Genomic DNA, 20,143 nt, shown 5'->3' with positions numbered 1-20,143 from the left:
TGGCAACCCACTCCAGTATTCTTGCCTGGAAAATTCCATGGACAGGAAAGCCTGGCAGGCTGCAGTCTGTGGGGTCGCAGAGTTGGACATGACTGAGCACACAGGCATGTTAAGGTGTAGTCTTTGCCCTCAGATGCTCACAGTCCAAGGGAATACAGGATGCATCTGTTTATACACATATGTGTATAGTTCACACACATAAACTAGAGTAAAAAATAGTATAGGCTGGGACAAGTGAGTTATTCAGCTTCAGCTTAAGCATCAGTAGGGCTTGTTCTGAAACATTTTTTCCCCACACCCTGGGTCATCTTTCAGGAAGATAATTCTGGTCATTCTGGGATTTGTGCCAATAATGTGAACTTTTCATTGGCATTTGCACTTAGTTCTTTCAATTATTTCTCAGAGATACCTGCGATTTAAAAGGACAGAAACCAAGAACTGCAAGACTAGAAAAGTGGGTGGAAAGTGATTTCCACCTGGACAAAATCATGGCATCTCTGACAGAGGCAAGTGCCCTGATCCTTGAAAGCTGGCAGTGTTGACTAAGAGGCAGGTGGGAGAAGAGGCTCATGGGAGAGGTGAGGAGTCTAACTCCTGGTTCAAAATCAATGTGTGATTTGTGTGATTTTTCAGGCCTAATCTTTGGCAATTATAAAGGCTTTGCCTGGCAGGCCCCTGCCTTGGTGTGTAGCCTGCACATGGCAGTTCCTGGAGTGGGGTGCAGTCAAGGACTTACCACCCCCACCTTCCCCACTGGTCTCGCTCTTTGTATATTTACATTCCTAGCTCAGAAGCCCCTTCGTTCCTGCGTCTGTCTGACTGAGGCCTTGGGCAGAGGTCTTCTTCAGATGCTGTCTTTCCTGAGGCTTCCTTGTGTGGAAACTGAAGATTCTTCCCTGCCTCTCTCAATACCCAGTACTTTTCCACTCCTAGCCCTTCCCCACCCCCCACCAACTCCAGGTTCCATAAACTGCCCCCCCGCCTTTTTTTTTTAAAGGAACTCCCTTTAGAGAGAGATGACCTTGACATTTAGGCAGGTCCACTTGACCCTAGGCTGGTTTTGCAGCTCCATGAGGGAAATGGACACTTTTTCCAGTTGTAGACTCTTGTTTATACCATCATAGTGAATGATTAAAAGCCTGTTGCTTTAATTGGCTATGTGGACTCCTGATAATATAGCCCTCCTCACTATTTCCCAGTTGAGCTCTCAACAGGAGGGACTCCTCCCTCCAGCTCCTTCCCTGCTGAGAACATACACTCAAAGCATGGCCCCATTTCTGTTGGAGGCTCTGACCTCTACATTGGATTTAATTCTACATTAGATTTCTCTGTCTCTCTCCCATATAGTAATTGATCAAGACAAACTCAGGATTGCCATGAAGGCTGGCAGGAAGTTAGCAAAAAAGACTAATGAAGCAGACACTGGCCAGATCAGGACTCAGAGACACAAGAACTACTCCAGCCTCAGAGACCAGATTCCCCTGATTTACACTTCTGAAGAGGAATGAAAGAGCCCAAGAGGTGAGTGACTTAGCCAGGGCCACCCAACCAGAACCTAGGTTCTGGGTATTTCCAGGTTGCCTCCTTGATCACCTTTCTTCTTCCTACTGCAGGTTCTGTGCAGGGCTATGCCCCTGGTCTCCTGAACCACACTAAGCTTTGTGTGGTCAGAACCCTCATGGAGCCTGCAGCCTAACTGGTTCTCAAACTAGAGAACTTAGAATCCTCTGGAGCACTGGTTAAAATAGAGCTTGCCAGCCCCTCCCCTGGAGTTTCTAATTCAGTAGGTCTGGGGTGAGGTCTGAGGATTTGCAGTTCTAACAGGTTTCCTCCCCTGGAGTTTCTAGTTCAGTAGGTCTGGGGTGAGGTCTGAGGATTTGCAGTTCTAACAGGTTTCCAGGTGTAGCTGATGAGAATCACTGGGCCAATCTATATATGAACAAAAAGCTGTAGAGAAACAAAGAGTGGAAACTGAGCAAAGGAAGGTCGGCGGAAGGAAAGGAGCTGGGGTGACATTATTTATTGTGCTGTGCTGAGTCGCTTCAGTCGTGTCTGACTCTTTGCTATGCTATGGACTGTAGCCCACCAGGCTCCTCTGTCTGTTCTCCAGGCAAGCATACTGGAGTGTGTTGCCGTGCACGCCTCCAAGGGATCTTTCCAACACAGGGATCGAACCCGCGTCTCTTGTTTCCTGTGTTGGCAGGCAGGTTCTTTACCACTAGAGGGACCTGGGAAGTTTATTAGGGCAAGAAATGAACTCCAGGGCCTGGTCCCTAGGAGGTTTGTTTTTCTTTTCCTTGTCCATCCTGACTTCAAGCTTATCTAGAAGTTTTCAGTTTCCTTCAAATCCCTCTCCCACTGCTGAGGGTCCTGGTCCACAGGTGAGACGAAACCTCCACTAAGATGATTAGATTCCCTAGAATTGGAGCTCTAGAAGCCCCAAGCTGACTGCTATCCCAACACCCCTACCCCTCTGCTTCCCTATTCAGGTTGCTACAAGCTGCACAGCTGCCTGTCCCAAAAAGGCCACAAGGATGAAGAGTCTTAGAGGGTGTCTGAGGCCAACTCAGCCATCTCTCTCCAACTTCCGCAGTGCACTCACATGAGTCCTGGCCAGTCAAGGCTGCTGACATTCAGAGAAAGGAAAGGAGGTGGGTACATGGCAATGGGATGGGTGGAGGGATTAAAAACTCCGCAGTTACATTGACTCAGCTCATCTTTCAAGTTCTTCTGAATCATCCGTGAACATGGATTTGCTTTCTTAATCATTAGGTCTGAATGTGGGTCACTGAAATCTAAACCCGTGTTTGAATGTAATAGCATGGAGGTGAGCCAGATACACACACACAACTAATTCTCGTGAGGGTATGAAAATCAGAAGCAACCCTCCTCTCAAAATCTGTTAACTACTTGCCTAGATCCATTTGGCTGTGAGAAAAAAACTAAGGCACAAATGCTATGTCCAGTGGCCCAAAGCTGTTCCAGGGTAAGCAGTAACCTCAGGAGGTCAGAGGTTGGCCAGTACAAAGGCAGAGAGCAGGAACACTCCACTTGGAGGAGAGGTGCTAGAGGGCCAGGGAAGGGTAGTGGGAACTTGGTCACCCCTCCTTTTCCTAAACCCCATCCATTGCCTAGTAACCCACAAAGGACCAGCCAACAAGCTTCTGGGAGCTTTGAAGACCCTGGCTGGCTCTGTAATTAAGAGATTGATAACACTTGAGGCAAAAGCAAGTCACGTCACCCAGAATGTAGAGACTTCTACCTGGTTTCTGGGTTGTGATGAATTCCAGAAGAGAGAACCAGGAACTTGGAATGGATTTTCTGTAGTGAAATCTGGAGAATATTTTCAAAAGATGTAGGTAGGTCCTGGGGCTGTGAGGTCCTTCATGTCTTCCCATTTCCCCCAGCTTTAGGGAGCCCCCCTTTCAGTCCCTCCCAGAAGAGCCCATGTGTGGCTGAGGGGTTTCTCCTGGTTAGGAGGTGGGTGAGGCCCTGAATGAGCTTCCTGAAACCACAGGAAAAGAGACGGTTGCTGATTCACCAACAGCTGCTTCCTGGAATTGCAGTGCCAGGCTGGCAAATGAGCGCTATTTTTCCAAGGTGATCCAGAGCTGTTACCACATTCCTCCTCTATCCCCACGAGACCTTTCTGTAAGTCACATCAGAAAGCTACCCAGACCGTGCATTCCTGAGGACTCAAGTACACAAGATTCCAGACACACTATTTCCAGTATGCCTTAATGTCCCTCTCGAGACCCGATCCAGTCATCCCCATGCCTGTGGGCTTTCTCAGCACGGCCATGTAGTTGTCTGGCTGGCCCTGGAGTCATGTGGAAGCTGATGTGTGGCTCCAGGTCATCCGGGAAGTTCAGGACTGGCCTGATTCCACTAACAGGGCCTCCAGCTGGCTTTGCCCAGCATTTCACAAAGACCCATTCCTTGGTCCTGCCAGGGACCAGTTCTCCAGCTTATGAGTAGAAAGCTACCATGTCCCAGGCTGGCTCAGTCTTGGCCTTTCCTCAGAAATATGAACTGGTTTGAAAGTGACCTTGCTTGACCCCGTTTGTTTCTTGACCAAGATCTCACTGCCCTGCCCTGGGCCCTCCGGCACCTCTACTCCAAGTGGAGTGTTCCTGCTGAGAGAGACAGACCCTGTTTCTCTCTCACATAAAAGACAAATGAAGGAGAATCTGAGTCCCTTTCCTGCCTTTGAAGGGTCTTGGCTTCCATGTGGGATGAAATCCCTGAGGGTGCAGAGCGAGGCGAGAAGTTCTGGATTACTTATGCTCTGCCTCTAAGACAGATTGTAGTAGGAAACAAACAAAACATACAGCTCCTTGGTTCCACTTCCCTTATCCCTTCCTCAGCAAATGGAGAGCTAACGAGAGTGGAGGTGTCTGGGGAATATGACAGATGGAGCTGAGAACTAGGCCCTGCTCTTAGCAGCAGTGACTGAACTCTGTGCCTCCTTTAGGATGAGTTGGAACATGACTCTCCCTCCTCCTCTTCCCCACTTCCCCCTCTTCCTTTTCTCCCTCCTCTCCTCCCAGCTCTTCCACTGATGTTTTCAAGCATTTAGATGGGGAAATGCTGACTCAGCTAAAGGTCCCTGCTTTTAAACCTGATTCTTCAATTATGCTAACTGCAACTATAATTTGTATGGAGAGGTTCAGTTCAATTCAGTCACTCAGTCATGTCCGACTCTTTGCAACCCCATGAATCGCAGCACGCCAGGCCTCCCTGTCCATTACCAACTCCCGGAGTTCACTCAGACTCATGTCCATCGAGTCAGCGATGCCATCCAATTGACCCCTTCTCCTCCTGCCCCCAATCCCTCCCAGCATCAGAGTCTTTTCCAATGAGTCAACTCTTCGCATGAGGTGGCCAAAGTACTGGAGTTTCAGCTTTAGCATCATTCCTTCCAAAGAAATCCCAGGGCTGATCTCCTTCAGAATGGACTGGTTGGATCTCCTTGCAGTCCAAGGGACTCTCAAGAGTCTTCTCCAACACCACAGTTCAAGCTTACAAATCATCCTATTTTTTAAAAATCACCATAGTCATGTAAAGTGGGTATTATTGTTGCTATTTAATCAATGAAGAGAGTGAGGTTTGGGAGTTTGCTACTGTAGGGCGAATGCAGAGTCAAGTTTCAAGTCTATGTCTCCTGACTCAAGGTCCACATTCTTCAAGATCCATTGTATAGTCTCAGCAGTTACTGTTGGTAGCCCCCCTGAAGTCCAGGAGACAGCTCTGAGCCTCGGGAAGTCAGTCCCTAGAATCTTAGCTGGGGCCTGTCAAATGATAAAACTAAATCTAGTAGCCATCTAGTTTGTCCTTTGTTCAAGGGAAAACCATCCATGGCTTGGGGGAGGACAGTGTCTCAAGCACTCTCCTTGAGGGATTTCGGGCAACAGTGAGTCCTGTGTGCACGAGAAGAGGCAATGCTGAAGAAAGGTGTGACTGGGCGTTCAAGGGCTTATATAACAGAAGGCTCAGGTGAACTAGCTATAGCTGAGTTGGAGGACTGTGATTGGTGTAAACTTCCTTGACAGGTGTTTCCCATAAGTGCAGGCTGCCTAAGGTTTAGGTTTGTGATGTGTGCTGACCCCATTTGGGGGTCCTGACACATGGATTAAGTTCATCAGGGCCCCAGAATTCTGGGAACATAAGCCAAGTGGAAAATTCTGCTGTCCCTGTGGCTCTGTCCCAATGTTGGCCTGCAAGAAGCACATGTGGTCGTGATATTATGATTTATAATAAATATATTGGGTTTCCCAGGTGGTGCTAGTGGTAAAGAACCTGTCTGCCAATGCAGGAGACATAATGAGATGCAGGTTCAATCCCTAGGTTAGGAGGATCTCCTGGAGGAGGACACATCAACCCCCTCCAGTATTCTTGCCTGGAGAATCCCACGGACAGAGGAGCCTGATGGGCTACAGTCCATGAAGTCACAAACAGTTGGACACGACTGGAGGGACTTAGCATACACATGTTTGCTCTTGGACCCTATTCCTGGCACAGAGCTCTTAAAACCATTAGGATTTCCTGTGATGAGAGTGATAAAGATATCTTTTGTTATATTCATGAAGCAATTTTGGAAAGTACCTAAGGATGAGGGCTGGTTACCAGTGGAGCCACCATGTGATTAGAGGGCTGGAACTTCCAGTCCCCCTCCCCCCACCAATACCCCTTTCCCCACAACCCTCCCTCTGCACTGAGAGGAGAGGGGCCAGAGATTAAGTTCAGTAGCCAAAGGCAATGATGTAACCAACCACACTTACGTGATAATGGGTTCAGAGAGGTTCCGGGTTGGTGAACACTTAGAGATTTGGGCAGAGCAGCAGGGAAACTTCATGCTTTTTCCCCATACCTTGCCCTACATATTTCTTCCATTTGGCTATTCCTGAGTTGCAGCCTTTTATAGTCAACCAGTTATCTAGTATGTAAATGTTTCTCTGAGTTCTGTAAGCCACTTTAGCAAATTAACTGAACCCGAGGAGGAGGCTGTGGAAACCTCTACTCTACAGCTGTTTGGTCAGAAGCACAGGTGAATTTGCTATTGGCAGTTTTGTAGGATTTAACTGGAGGCATCTGAGGCTATCTCCCTGTAGATAGTGTCAGAATTGAGTTGAAATATAAGACACAGCTGGGGTCAGGAATTGCTGGTGTCGGGAACTCACACCTCCTCCCGCTGCCTCACTGAATTAGTGAACAGAATCTTAGAGGTCCTCACAGGGCTCCCTCCAGTGCTGTAATATAGGAAGAATAGAATGAACAGAGCAACATGTCTTACCCTCTCAGGATAAGTTGTAAAAGCTTTCTTTTCTTTCTTTTAAAGAATATTTCTTTTTAATTAGAGAAGTGTTTGGTAATTGGGCTTCCCTGGTGGCTCAGACGGTAAAGAATCCCCCTGCAATGCAGGAGACCTGGGTTCGATCCCCGGGTTGGGAAGATCCCCTGGAGGAGAGCATGGCAACCCACTCCAGTATTCTTGCCTGGAGAATCCCCATGGACAGAAGAGCTTGGTGGGATACAGTCCATGGGATTGCACAGAGTCGGACACGACTGAGTAACTAAGTACAGCACATTTGGTAATTAAAAAGGCTGTTCCTATTGATCATTTTGCTATTTATTGAGATATCATTATGGGCTTCCTTGGTGAGTCAGACAGTAAAGAATCTGCCTGCAATATGGGAGACCCAGGTTTGATCCCTGGGTTAGGAAGAGCCCCTGGAGAAGGGAATGGCAACATCATTATATTAGTTTCAGGCATACACCATAATGGGGCTTCCCGGGTGGCCCTAGTGGTAAAGAACCCACTCCACTATTCTTGCCTGGAGAATCCCATGGACAGAGGAACCTGGCAGGCTACATACAGTCCAAGGGGTTGCAAAGAGTTGGGCATGACTGAAGCGACTCAGCACATACAACATAATGATTTGATAGATGTATATATTGTAAAATAATAAGTTATGATCAATCCACCACAATAAGATCCATCACCTCACAGTTTTTTCTTAATGATGAGAATAATTAAAATTCACTCTTAGCAACTTTCAAATGCACAATACACTGTTGGTAACTATAGTCACCATACTGTATATCACATCCCCAGAATTTATTATCTGAAAACTGGAAGTTTGTAGCCTTTTGACTCCCTTCACCCATTTCACTGCACCCACCACCACCTATCTATTCTCTGTATGTATGAGTTCTTTTTTTTTAGGTTTCACATCTATGTAAGATCATATAGTATTTGTCTTTCTCTGCCTAACTTATTTCAATTTGCATAACACCCTCAAAGTCTATCCATGTTGTTCTATATAGCAGAATTTTCTTCTCTTTTATGTATGAATGACATTCTCTCATATATATTTAACACAGCTTCTTTATCCATGCATCCATCATAATGGCCTCTTATGGTAAATTCATGTCTTGGCTATTGTAATGCTACAGTGAAGTAACATGGAATGTATTTATCTTTTAAGGTAGTAATTTGGGGCTCATTTTTGGGATAAATACCCAGGAGTGGGGTTACAGGATTGTATATGGTAGTTCTGTTTAAAAATTTTTTAAAATTTTTAAATTTTAAAAAGTTTTAAGGAACTTCCATACTGTTTTCCATAGTGGCTGTACCAATTTACATTCCTACCAACGGTGTACAAGAGTTCTGTTTTCTTCACATCCGTGCCAACACTTGTTTTCTCTTGTTTATATGGGGGAGGGTTGATATCTTACTTTAGTTTTTACCATTTATTTTAATTGAAATGTAGTAAATATACAATGTTGTGTTAGTTTCAGGTGTACCGCAAAGTGATTCAGTTATATATGTATACACATACACACACACATACATGTATATTTCTTTTTGAGATTCTTTTCCACTATATGTTATTACAAGATATTGAGTAGAATTCCCTGTGATATGAGGTAGGCTCTTGTTGTTTACCTATTTCATATGTAGTAGTGTGTATATGTTAATCTCAAACACCTAATTTATCTCCTTTCCTCCCCTTGCTACTCCAGACATCCCCTTTGGTAACCATAAGTTTGTTTTCTAAGTCTGTTTCTGTTTTGTAAATAAGTTTATTTGTATCCTTCTTAAAAATTCCACATATAAGTGATATCATGATGTTTGTCTGATTTCATTTAGTAGGACAATCTCTAGGTCTATCATGTTGTTGCAAATGGTATTAATTCATTCTTTTTTATGGCTGAGTAATATTCCATTGTATATATGTACCACATCTTTATTCATTCGTCTATCGATGGACATTTAGGTTGCTTCCATGTCTTGGCTATTGTAAACAGTGCTGCAATGAACACTGGGGTGCAGATAACTTTTTGAATTATGGCCAGAGTGGTATTGCTGGATCATACAGTAGCTTTATTTTTATTTTTTAAGGAACCTCTATACTGTTCTCTATAATGGTTGGATCAATTTACATTCCCACCAACAGTATAGGAGGCTTCCCTTTTCTCTACCCTCTCCCCAGCATTTATTGTTTGTAGATTTTTTGATGATGGTCATTCTGACTGGTGTGAGGTGATTTCTCATTGTAGTTTTGATTTGCACTTCTCTAATAATGAGTGAACTCCGGGAGTTGGTGATGGACAGGGAGGCCTGGCGTGCTGCGATTCATGGGGTCTCAAAGAGTCGGACACGACTGAGCGACTGAACTGAACTGAATAATTAGCAGTGTTGAGCATCTTTTCATGTGTATATTGGCCATCTGTATGTCTTCTTTGGAGAAATGTTTATTTAGGTCTTCTGCCCATTTTTTTATTTTTATTTTTTAATATTGAGCTGTATGAGCTGTTTGTAAATTTTGGAGATTAGTCCCTTGTTGGTTGCATTGTTTTCAAATATTTTATCCCATTCTGTGGGTTGTCTTTTTGCTTATGGTTTCTTTTGCTGTGCAAAAGCTTTTGAATTTATTTCCGATTTATTTTTGTTTTTACACCCATTACTGTAGAAGACAGCTTGAAAAAGATATTGCTGTTATTTATGCCAAAGATTGTTCTCCTTATGTTTTCCTCTTACAGTATTTGGTCTTACATATAGGTCTTTAATTCATTTTGACTTTATGTTTGTGTATGGTGTTAGAGTATGTTCTAATTTCATTTTTTTTACATGTAGCTGTCCAGTTCTCCTAGCAGTATTTACTGAAGAAACCTTTTTCCCATTGTATCGTCTTGCTTCCTTTGTCATAGATTAATTGACCATAGGTTCAAGGGTTTATTTCTGCGCTTTCTAGCCTGTTCCATTGGTCTATATTTCTATTTTTGTGCCAGTATCATACTGTTTTGAAGGCTGTAGCTTTGTAGTATGATCTGAAGTCAGAGAGACTGATTTCTCCAGCTTCATTTTTCTTTCTCAAGGTTGCTTTGGCTATTCGGGTTCTTTTCTGTTTCCATAGAAATTTAAAATTGTTTTTGTTTTAGTTCTGTGAAAAATGCAATTGGTAATTTGATAGAGATTGCATTGACTCTGCAGAATGCCTCAAGTAGTATGGGCATTTCAACAATGTTGATTCTTCCAGTCTAAGAACATTGTATATCTTTCCATCTATTTGGGTCATCTTTGATTTCTTTCATCAGTGTCTTATAGTTTTCAGAGTACAGATCTTTTGCTTCCTTAGATAAGTTATCCCTAGGTATTATATTCTTCTTAATGGTATGGTAAATAAGATTTTTCTTTAATTTCTCTTTCTGATCTTTCATTGTTACTATATAGAAATGCATCAGATTTCTATGTATTACTTTTATATCCTGTAACTTTACTGAATTCATTGAGCTGTAGTAGTTTTCTGATAGCATCTTTAGCATTTTCTATGTATAGTATTATGTTTTCTACTAACAGTGACAATTTTCCTTCTTTTCCAATTTGAATTCCTTTTATTTCCTTTCCTTCTCCGATTTTTGTGACTAGGACTTGCAAGACTATGTTGAATTAAAGTGGAGAGAGTGGATATCCTTGTCTTTTTTTCTGATCATAGAGGACATGCTTTCAGCTTTTCACCATTGAGTATTATGTTGGCTTAGGTTTGTCATATATGGGGCCTTTTTAAAATTGAGGTATGTTCCCTCTGCTCCCACTTTTTTTTTTTTTTTTAATCTCTTCAGATATTTTTTCAGGTCCTTTCTCTCTCTCTTCTCCTGGGACCCCTATAATGCAAATGTTGGTGTATGTAATATTGTCCCAGATATCTCATAGACTGTCTTCATTTCTTTTCATTCTTTTTTTCTTTATTCTGTTCCATGGCAATGATTTTCACCATGAATTTTCTAAAAATTCAGTTACTTTACTCTTTCAGTTCAGTCGTTCAGTTGTGTCCAACTCTTTGTGACCCCATGGACTGCAGCATGCCAGGCCTCCCTGTCCATCACCAACTCCGAGAGTTTACCCAAACTCATGTCCATTGAGTCAGTGATACCATCCAACCATCTCATTCTCTGTCATCCCCTTCTTCTCCTGCCCTCAATTTTCCCCAGCATCAGGGTCTTTTCAAATGAGTCAGCTCTTCACATCAGGTGGCGAAAGTATTGGAGCTTCAGCTTCAACGTCAGTCCTTCCAGTGAACACCCAGGACTGATCTCCTTTAGGATGGACTGGTTGGATCTCCTTGCAGTCCAAGGGACTCTCGAGAATCTTCTCCAACACCACAGTTCAAAAGCATCAATTCATCGGCGCTCAGCTTTCTTTACAGTCCAACTCTTTAGCTCTGTAATTTCTGTTTGGTATTTTCTGTAGTTTCTCTTTGTTGAAATTCTCACTTTGTTCTTACATTGTTCTCCTGACTTTGGTATGCATCTTTATGACCACTATTTTAATTCTTTATCAGGTATATTACTTGTCTCCATTTCACAAGGTCTTTTTCTGGATTTTTATTTTGTTATTTTGTTTGGAACATATTCCTGTGTTTTTCATTTTTCTTTACCCTCTGCATTGGTTTCTGTGCTTTAGATAAAAGACCCAGCTCTCAGTCCTGAAGCAGTGACCTGGTGTAGGAAAGGAAACTTATCATTCAACTCTGCCCTAGCTCTTGGTTGTCTCTCCATCATCTGTGATTGTCTAAGCAGCCAGCTTTATTCTTGGTGACTCCCAGTATTTGAGGGAGGGCCAAGACCTGTCAGTGGAAATCTCAGTGGGGAAATCTCATGGGGATCTCAGTCAACACCAGATGTGGGCTGATTGGAAGCCACACCCCCAGGAAGCAGCATTTTAGAATATGCAAATATACCTCTTTGACCGGGAAGATGAGAAAGCATTTCTGTCTGCTCCCTGTGTACTGAGCCCTGGAGGCTAGCCAGTTTATAAGAATAAGAACCATTGATTTGTTGGCTACTTTCCAACTAAACCCGTTACCACAGCCCCACTGGACATCAGACTCTCAATCAAGGATGTATCTTTTGGGTGATAGCCACAAAAGCCAGGGTACCAGATGTATGCACAAACTGCTTTATCAGAGATACTGGTGACCCTGGGGTGGGACAGAGGGAGACTGCAAAGATGGACACCCACTGGCCGCTGTCATCTTTGGAGAGGATAGCGGTCAGCTCCTAGGAATGTATTAAGTTAGAAACCTGACCTTCAGGCTGCAGCTTGTTTTTAATTTTTTTTCTCTATTTTTGGCTGCAACTGTTCTTTGTTGCTGTGCACGAGCTTTCTATGGTTGTGGCAAGCAGGGGCTACTCTCTAGTTGCCGTGCACCGATTTCTCATTTCAGTGGCTTCTCATTGCAGAGCATGGGCTCTAGAGCATGCAGTAGTTCTAGGCTTCGGTAGCTGTGGCTCACAGGCTTAGCTGCTCTGAGGTATGTGGTAACTTCCTGCACTAGGAATTGAACCTGTGTCCCCTGCATTGGCAGGCAGATTCTTAGCCCCTGGACTACCGGGGAAGTCCAACGCTATAGCTTTTAAGATATGGTCTCTTTGATGGAAAGACTGGGCTTTTCAGTCTGTTGCCTCTGTACCATACCTTGAGTGGGTAGCTGGTTAATAACTGTTTTTTTTTTGTCTGTTTTTGTGCTGGGGAACCCACAAATACACGCTCTGCTGGCCACCAAATTTAGGTTATCAAGGGTTGCATCTCCTGGGTGGTAGCTGCAAATGCTGGAGTGCTAGTTGTGTACACAAGTTCCTTTCTGGGAGATACTTGTGACCTGGACTGAGACAGAAGCAGAGTGTGAAGCAGATGGCACCTGCCAGCCTCCCCAGTCTCTGGAGCAACTGTTGTTGTTTAGTCGCTAAGTAGTTGTCCCCTAGATGCCTTAGAAGCCTATCCCTCAGGCCATCACTTTTAAGATAAACAAATATGCCTATTTTTTAGAAAGACTAGACATTAATTCTGTTGCCTCTTCCCTGGACCTTGGGGCCATAACCTTGATGAATCCATGGGAATCAGTTAAGAACTGTTTTTTTTAATTTGCGATAGCTTTGTAGATCTCATGGATGTAAGCCCAATTTCCTTGTAGAGGCAGATGTTTTGGGGGCTCATCTCTCGGGTGGAAGTCTTAAAGTTGTTGCACCAGATATGCAGACTAAACCCTTCACTCCTCAGAGAGAAGCTCAGAATTGCCAGTTCCCATCTCAGTTGTGTGTCACTAAGCTGGGGGTGGGGTTTATGGGAAGATTGTGTCTCAGCGCCTTCTACCTATTTTGATATGGGTTTTTTTCTCATTTGCCAAATATGTATGGGTCACTCAGCTAGTTTCTGGGTTTCTTTCAGTGGTACTTGCTCCCTTGGGAGCTGTAGATTTGGTATATCCGTAGGAGGGGAATTCGGGAACCTCTTACGATCCTATCTTGAACCAGAACTGCTAATGATTTCTTAACCTTTTCCCTCCCATGCCTTATTTTCTCAAATCTCAATCTAAGACTTCATTTCTGTTTTTCAAACAGTTTAGTATCTTGCCTCTAAGAATGGTTTCTTAATACCTCTGGTTTTTCCCACTGAACTCTTTGCCCCGCAAAGTTCCAGTGGCTGGGGATGCAGACTGGGGCCAACACTGTTGGTTGCCTGATGCACAGCCTCCTTTATCCCTCTCACACTCCTTGAACCCTGGTTGTGTCCTCCATCTTTACCCTCCAGGAGAAAATGAATCCCTCTCTGGGCCCAGTGGGCTAAGTCATAATTTGTCCAAGACTTCGACTCTAAGCCACTGGTTCTGTATTGTAAATGCACATTGAAACCATCTTGGGGACTTTAAAAATCCCACCCATCTCACCTAGGATTCTAGGGCACCCTCAGGAGCTGTGGTTCGACTTCTGTTACCCTTGCAAAGTGAGTGCTTTTAGGTATAGTCATGTGATGCAAAACTGGCTGATGGACTATGAGGAAGTAAGGTTGGGACACTTCTGAGAAGGTTTTACACATTAAAAGAAGAAGTAGTTGCGATTCAGAGGTGTTCTTTTTCTGTCCCTGGAGGTTGTTGTCTGTATGTGCTCCAAGGTGAAGGAGCTTTGTTTAGTTTAGTAAATGATATGTGAACATTATCTCATTTGATCCTCACACTACCCTCTTAGGTAGTTAATAGTTTGATCTTCATTATTATACCCATTTTTACAGATAAGAAAACTAAAGTTCATGGAAATTTCAATACATTTTCCCTAATGACAACAGCCAGTAGAGCACGAACCAGATCATTTTGGTTCTTAAAATTATGACTTTCTTACTGTTAACCTGTTAACCAGGGGTATGCTGGTAAGCTGTCAAATAAAACCAAACCAAACCCTGATTTGTAACATGTACTGATTTTCATGGTGTAAATAGTTCCACCAGGCCTGATTTAAAGCTGCCATAGTGAGCTCACTCATTACTGACTTGGAAGGAGATGTGTCTGACTGGTTCCTGTGAGCCAGTATGAGCCAGCTCCAGCAGAACGTGAGAAGATAGGGCAAATGCTTGAATCCAGCCTTTGATGCTGAGATCCGTATTTCTCCCCAGCCTTTCTCTCAACACAAATATCCCATGAGAAGATCTTTATACTGGAGTTCTGCTTTCTTAGGGAGGACATTTAGCTCTTCTTCCTAGAAAGCAGATCAGCACAATGAGGGACAAACCAGTAGGGGTGAATTTGGTGGTTTTCTAATGTCCCCAGGATGCTATTGATGCAGACAGGAGTCCCGGAAGGCTATTTATCAATCTACATGATGGTGAATCAAGAGAACTGTTACCATTTGTTTTACCTCTTTGTCATCTGAGCTGCTGTGCAACTGGTACACACTTGCTGAGCCCATCAGCAATGCTGAGCACAGGCTCAGGACTGGCAGAGAGTGAAAGCAGCAGAGGCCCTGGCCAGTGGAGACATTATGGTGAGCCGGCCCCAAGCCTGCCCCAGTGGGCCCTGGGGTGTGGCACATTTACAGTGTGCGTGCTAAACCCATTCAGTCTGTGTTGTGATGGTCTCCTAGGGTTGCAAGGAGCCTTTCTGAGATGGTCTGGTCTGACTTCCTGTCCACCATCCCACCAAAGATCCTTGAAGATGTCCAGTGACGGTGAACTCCTTCTTTCCCAAGAAAGTTGATTATATGCTTGAGTACCTTTGTGAAAAAAAGTTCGCTTTTATGCTAAAACAAATTCTGTAACCCCTGTTGCAGCCTGACAAGATCCCAGTTTTAACCCCGAGAGCTCTAAATTACCAGACTTTCTCCATATAGCAAGCATTAGTCAGGATGACATTGTTCAGTTGTTCAGTCATGTCCCACTCTTCGTGACCCCATGGACTGTAGCACTCTAGGCTTCCCTGTCCTTCACTGTCTCCCAGAGTTTGCTCAAACTCATGTCCATTGAGTTCGTGATGCCATCCAACCATCTCATCCTCTGTTACCCCCTGCTTCTCCTGCCCTCAACATTTGCCAATGAGTCAGCTCTTCCCATCAGGTGGTCAAAGTATTGGAGCTTCAGCATCAGTCCTTCCAATGAATATTCAGGGTTGATTTCCTTTAGGATTGACTGGTTTGATCTCCTTGATTGAGAGTCCAAGGGACTCTCGAGAGTCTTCTCCAGCATCACAATTTGAAAGCATCAATTCTTCAGCACTCAGCCTTCTTTATGGTCCAACTCTCACATCTGTGCAAGACTACTGGAAAAACCATAGCTTTGACTATATGGACCTTTATTGGCAAAGTGATATCTCTGCTTTTTAATATACTGTCTAGGTTTGTCATAGCCTTTCTTCCAAGGAGCGAGTACTTTTAATTTCATGGCTGCAGTCACCATCTGCAGTAACTTCGGAGCCACAGTGCAAACAACCACCACAATCTTAGCAGTAATAAAAATATAAATAATTATTGCTGATCTTGTAAAATATCCATCAAGGGTTGGTTTAGGGCTTGAAGGTGAAAGTGTTAGTTGCTCTTAGTTCATGTTAATCACTCAGGGACCCAGTCATCATGTTTCAACATGGCCATTTATTGGGAGAAAGAGTATGCTTGCTGAAGGGGAAAGAGAGACTTTCTTAGCAGTGAATGGTCTAGCTTACATGTTCTATACATCATTCTCCTCTTCACTTGTTGACCAGAACTCTTCACATGGCCCCATCACCCATATGGGGCCCAAAAGGGTTTCTTACCCTATGCCCAGAAGAAAGAGAGCTGGAAACATCTGGAGAGCAGCCTTAATGATCACCAGGGTAGTTTTTGTATACTTGAAGGTCCTTTCCTTCTCAGGCTCATGCCCAGTTTACCCCCTCATTGCTATGTTACATGGTTTTTCTCCTCCATCACCCAGTTTACTCTCCTCTGAACATGGTGGAGCTTTGTATCTATATGCTGGTATCCTCAGCTGAGTGCAGTTTTTCGGGCACAGTCTAATCACAGTAAGCTCAATGGGGCTCATCACCCCCTCCTCTGAAACAGTACAGTGGGAACGCTGGGGCCTTGATGGCATTTTTATTTATTTGGCAGCCACGGCACCCTATCCCTGTATTCACTGGGCCATAAGCTCGAGGATGCTGGGGACTGTGACTGTCTTGCTTGTCATAGTGTCTCCATCACTTAGCAAAAGGTCTGATAAATCCTAATAAACATTTGTTGGATGAATACGTACATTGAATTTATTCTCTTTGCTTCTGCCTACTTTTTACTCATGCTATCATCTCCATCTTGCCCCAATATACTCAGCTTCTTCAGACCCATGTACAAGTTATGTTTATTTCTTAAATTTATTCCAGCATAGAGATGAGCAAGAGTATTATTTTTGGAGTCAAAAAAGTGGGTGGCTAACACCTAGCTCTGATCGTACCATTCAACAGCACATATTTCTTTAGCACCTACAATGGGCCAGGTGCTACAGACACAATTATGTGGAAGATAAGACCATAAAGCTGCCATACCACTGAATGGGTCCATTTAGGTAAACACTGTTACATCTCTAGATTAGAATGCAGGGATCTTTTAGGTTTGGGGGTTTTTTTGCTTTAGTTTTTCCAGCAACAAAAGCATGTAGACATATAGTTGATGCTTAATAAATGTTAGTTTCAAGAGCAAATAGATCTCTAAGCTCCACTTTGCTCTATGTACCAGAATCTCCTGAGAAAGCAAGTGTAGTTGGAAAACAAAGTAGCACTGTGTTTAACTGTTTTATTTTTGTGGTAGGTCATGATGTTTGAAATCTAGAATAAGACTAAAGGAAGATATGAAATTTGTCTATTAATCCCAGGGAAGTAGGAATTACCTTAGGTTGCAGAACACCATTTCAGATTGGTACTAATCTATTAATTACCATACTTTGGGTACCATTGTTCATTGAATCCTGCTGGGCCACAAGGAAGTAAGACTTTGTCATGTATGTTATTGAAGCTCAGTTATGTGAAACAGATCATACATGCCTGATCAACCAGTCTAGTAACCATCAACAAAGAGAACAAGATTAGACTTTCAAGACATGTCTTTTATGAACCCCTGTACAATCCTAATGATTAGTAACCCTTCTGGTGCTCATAAATTACTGCTTAAATAATTCTGCAATTTTGCCTGTACTTACCTAAATTACTGATATCATCTCTTTATCTCCCTTGGCCTACAATTCATTTTATCAATGACAATTGTATCCTTGAAAATAATTTTCTTTGAGAAAATAGGGAACTGAGTTGAGGAACATTGCTTTCTCTTTCATTTACAAGTGCTATATTATCAGTTTCTAGAAGAGGGCTTATCCTTCTTGTGATCTTGGCCTGATGGTAACTTTAGAAAGCCTTTTTCCTTTTCATGTGTGGACAAGCTTGAGAAATATGAAGGGCAACCTTCACATGAGATGAGATATGGATATGTGATTTTTTGGGAAAAGAGATCTGTGTGAGCCTCAGAGGGATTTGGGAGAGAGAGAGCTTGTGGAGGTATAGGGGTGTGCCGGGGTGTGAAGGTTGCACAGAGAGGGACGGGGGGAGGAAATCTGGGAAATGGGGGTTTTGCATGTGGTGAGGCTAGTATGGAGTTGACATCTACTGATGGAGCCTGATGAACCATATTCCTCTGTTCATCTGTAGTCTTGAGAGCATAAGGCTGGAAGAACTTCAGAGATCATCCAGGAAATTTCTGACACTGTCAGATCAAATGACTACTAGACCAGCTTCGGTTTCTAACTTGAGATGTCTCCAAAGAAGATTCCTGTTTCAGCCACTTGAATGCTGGACTGTACTCAATGCCTGCACAATCTTCACTTTATTTAGCCCAAATTCTCCCAGCTGTGGTCTGAGCCTTTGGAAGAATGAAACCTCTGTGGGTAAGAACTGCCTTGGTGGTGTGAGAAAGGGAGCTCTGGGTGGTCCTTGGGTGTTGCATGAGGACAAGGGTGCTATGGCTCAAGTTCCAGTAAGAATACATAGGACTATGAGGTCTCTGGTTTTACCAGGAGCCTTCACAGATATCTTAAAACAGGAAGAAAAGGCCCTATGTTCTATGATTGGCTTCAAATCCTAATTCATGCCAGGCTGCAGTGGACTTTGTGAGCACGTGTGTTCACAATGGTGTGTGTGCTGAGTGTCCAGAGCATGCCCAGCAGGTGCTGGTGTGGGGCTGTGGTTCTGTGTTATCTGGTCAGTGAGTGGAATCCAGCAGAACAAAAGAATTCCTGAAAGATTTAAGATAAGAGCCATTTTATGGAAAACCATGGGAACTTCTTAAGTCTCTTTTTTTAAGGGAGAGCAGCACAGTTTCAAGCTTAACACTGACTCTGCATGTCAATCAGGGTAGGATGGACTCAGAACATCCTAGAAGTTTTTGGAAGAATCTCCTGAGAAATCTCTGCAGGCAACTACTCAGGAAAGTACAAAGCCCTCCAACTTGGAGCTAGCATGGCATCCCCATAGGTGAGATGGGCAGCGTGAAGAACATGGGGGTCCCACTTGCCCATTTTCCTGGAGGACATCACCTGCAATCTTCCCTTGTCCTCTGAAATAGCTGACGGTAATAATCGCTACCACTGACCAAGCATTTTCTATGTGCCCCACTGTGGTACAGGCTTCACATAGAGCATCACAGCTAATCCCTGCAGTAACAGGACTGGCCAGGCAGGTGTCAATTTCACTCATATCACAAATGAGCCCTGTGGACACAGGTTCATCTGAACTGAGTTGCAGATTGGACAGAGTGGGCCAGGGTGCAGAGTGTGGGCTAGAAAATGGTAACCTGGGGAAATGACTCCCTTTCTCCAAGAACACACATTAACAGGCAGGTTCAGTGCACAGATGTGGGCTCTACCCAGCTCACTCCTCTGATGTCTTGCCTCCCAGAGCCATGGTGGACAGAGCAGGCAGGGTTGCCTCAGAGGCAGTCTATGCCTGGGCAATACCTGACATAGCGGGTAGAGTGGGTGGGGGGTGAAGCTGAAGATGTGGCAATACAAGGGATGGATAGCTTCCATTTCTAGGCCCTAAAAGAGCATATAATGTAGGCAAATCAGGATTTTATGTCATCTTTGTGTTTTGAAAACTGGTTGTATGACCCATTGGGCTTGAAAACCAAATGATAGAGGGAGAGAGTATAGAGCTGGCTTATTACACCAGGGAATAAAGAATGGAAAAGGTGAGGAGGAGAGAAAGAGGAATTGACAGCAGAGTGGAGGTGATGGGGGTGCCTCTGGAATAGGAAGAAGGCGAGGGTGGCGCTCTTAGCCGTGGTTCTAATTCAACACAGGAAGGAAGAGAGACGATAAAGCGTCATTGATAGCTGCACTTGGACCTGATCTGGCCAACCTGCACCTCAGTTTAGAGTGACATATGACCACAGGGCTCATTTCCACTGCACGTGTCTCTGGCAGTATCAGAGTCTTGTCCCTAGATGACGTAAAATGAGGAGTTATAGGACCTGGTGCAACTCTGAGCCAGGGGCAGAGAGAGCTGCCTGGTCATTTTAAATCAACACAGCCAGACAAAGCCATCAGGATGACCAAATCTGGGAACAGAGGGGACATAAAGCCTTATGGGGTTGGCCTGTGATACAGTCGAGGCCAGCTCTGTGACTGGGATATCTTTATAGCAACGTTCACCCAGTTAAGACCAACAAGTGATAAATGGGGTGCTTTAATTTGGTCTTTTCTTTGTTACCAAATTACATCAGCTCTGTAGCTGTAACATGCAGCTGCCCAGGTTAGCCCCAGGCTGTATGTCTCCTTTCTGATGATTCCATGTTACCAGCAGGG

General features: G+C 43.9%; 1 long non-coding RNA gene across 1 annotated transcript; it reads left to right on the top strand.

The window, feature by feature from the left end:
• The first annotated feature begins 1,276 nt into the window (after positions 1-1,276).
• LOC113899529 lies at positions 1,277-18,221 on the top strand. Its single transcript, XR_003512926.1, has 3 exons — positions 1,277-1,521; positions 2,490-2,651; positions 17,991-18,221. It is a non-coding gene; the product is annotated as an uncharacterized LOC113899529 (long non-coding RNA).
• The last annotated feature ends 1,922 nt before the right edge of the window (positions 18,222-20,143 follow it).

This window comes from Bos indicus x Bos taurus, chromosome 10 (assembly GCF_003369695.1).
Source record: "Bos indicus x Bos taurus breed Angus x Brahman F1 hybrid chromosome 10, Bos_hybrid_MaternalHap_v2.0, whole genome shotgun sequence".
NCBI classification, from domain to species: domain Eukaryota; kingdom Metazoa; phylum Chordata; class Mammalia; order Artiodactyla; family Bovidae; genus Bos; species Bos indicus x Bos taurus.
This window is presented reverse-complemented; position numbering and strand designations above follow the sequence as displayed.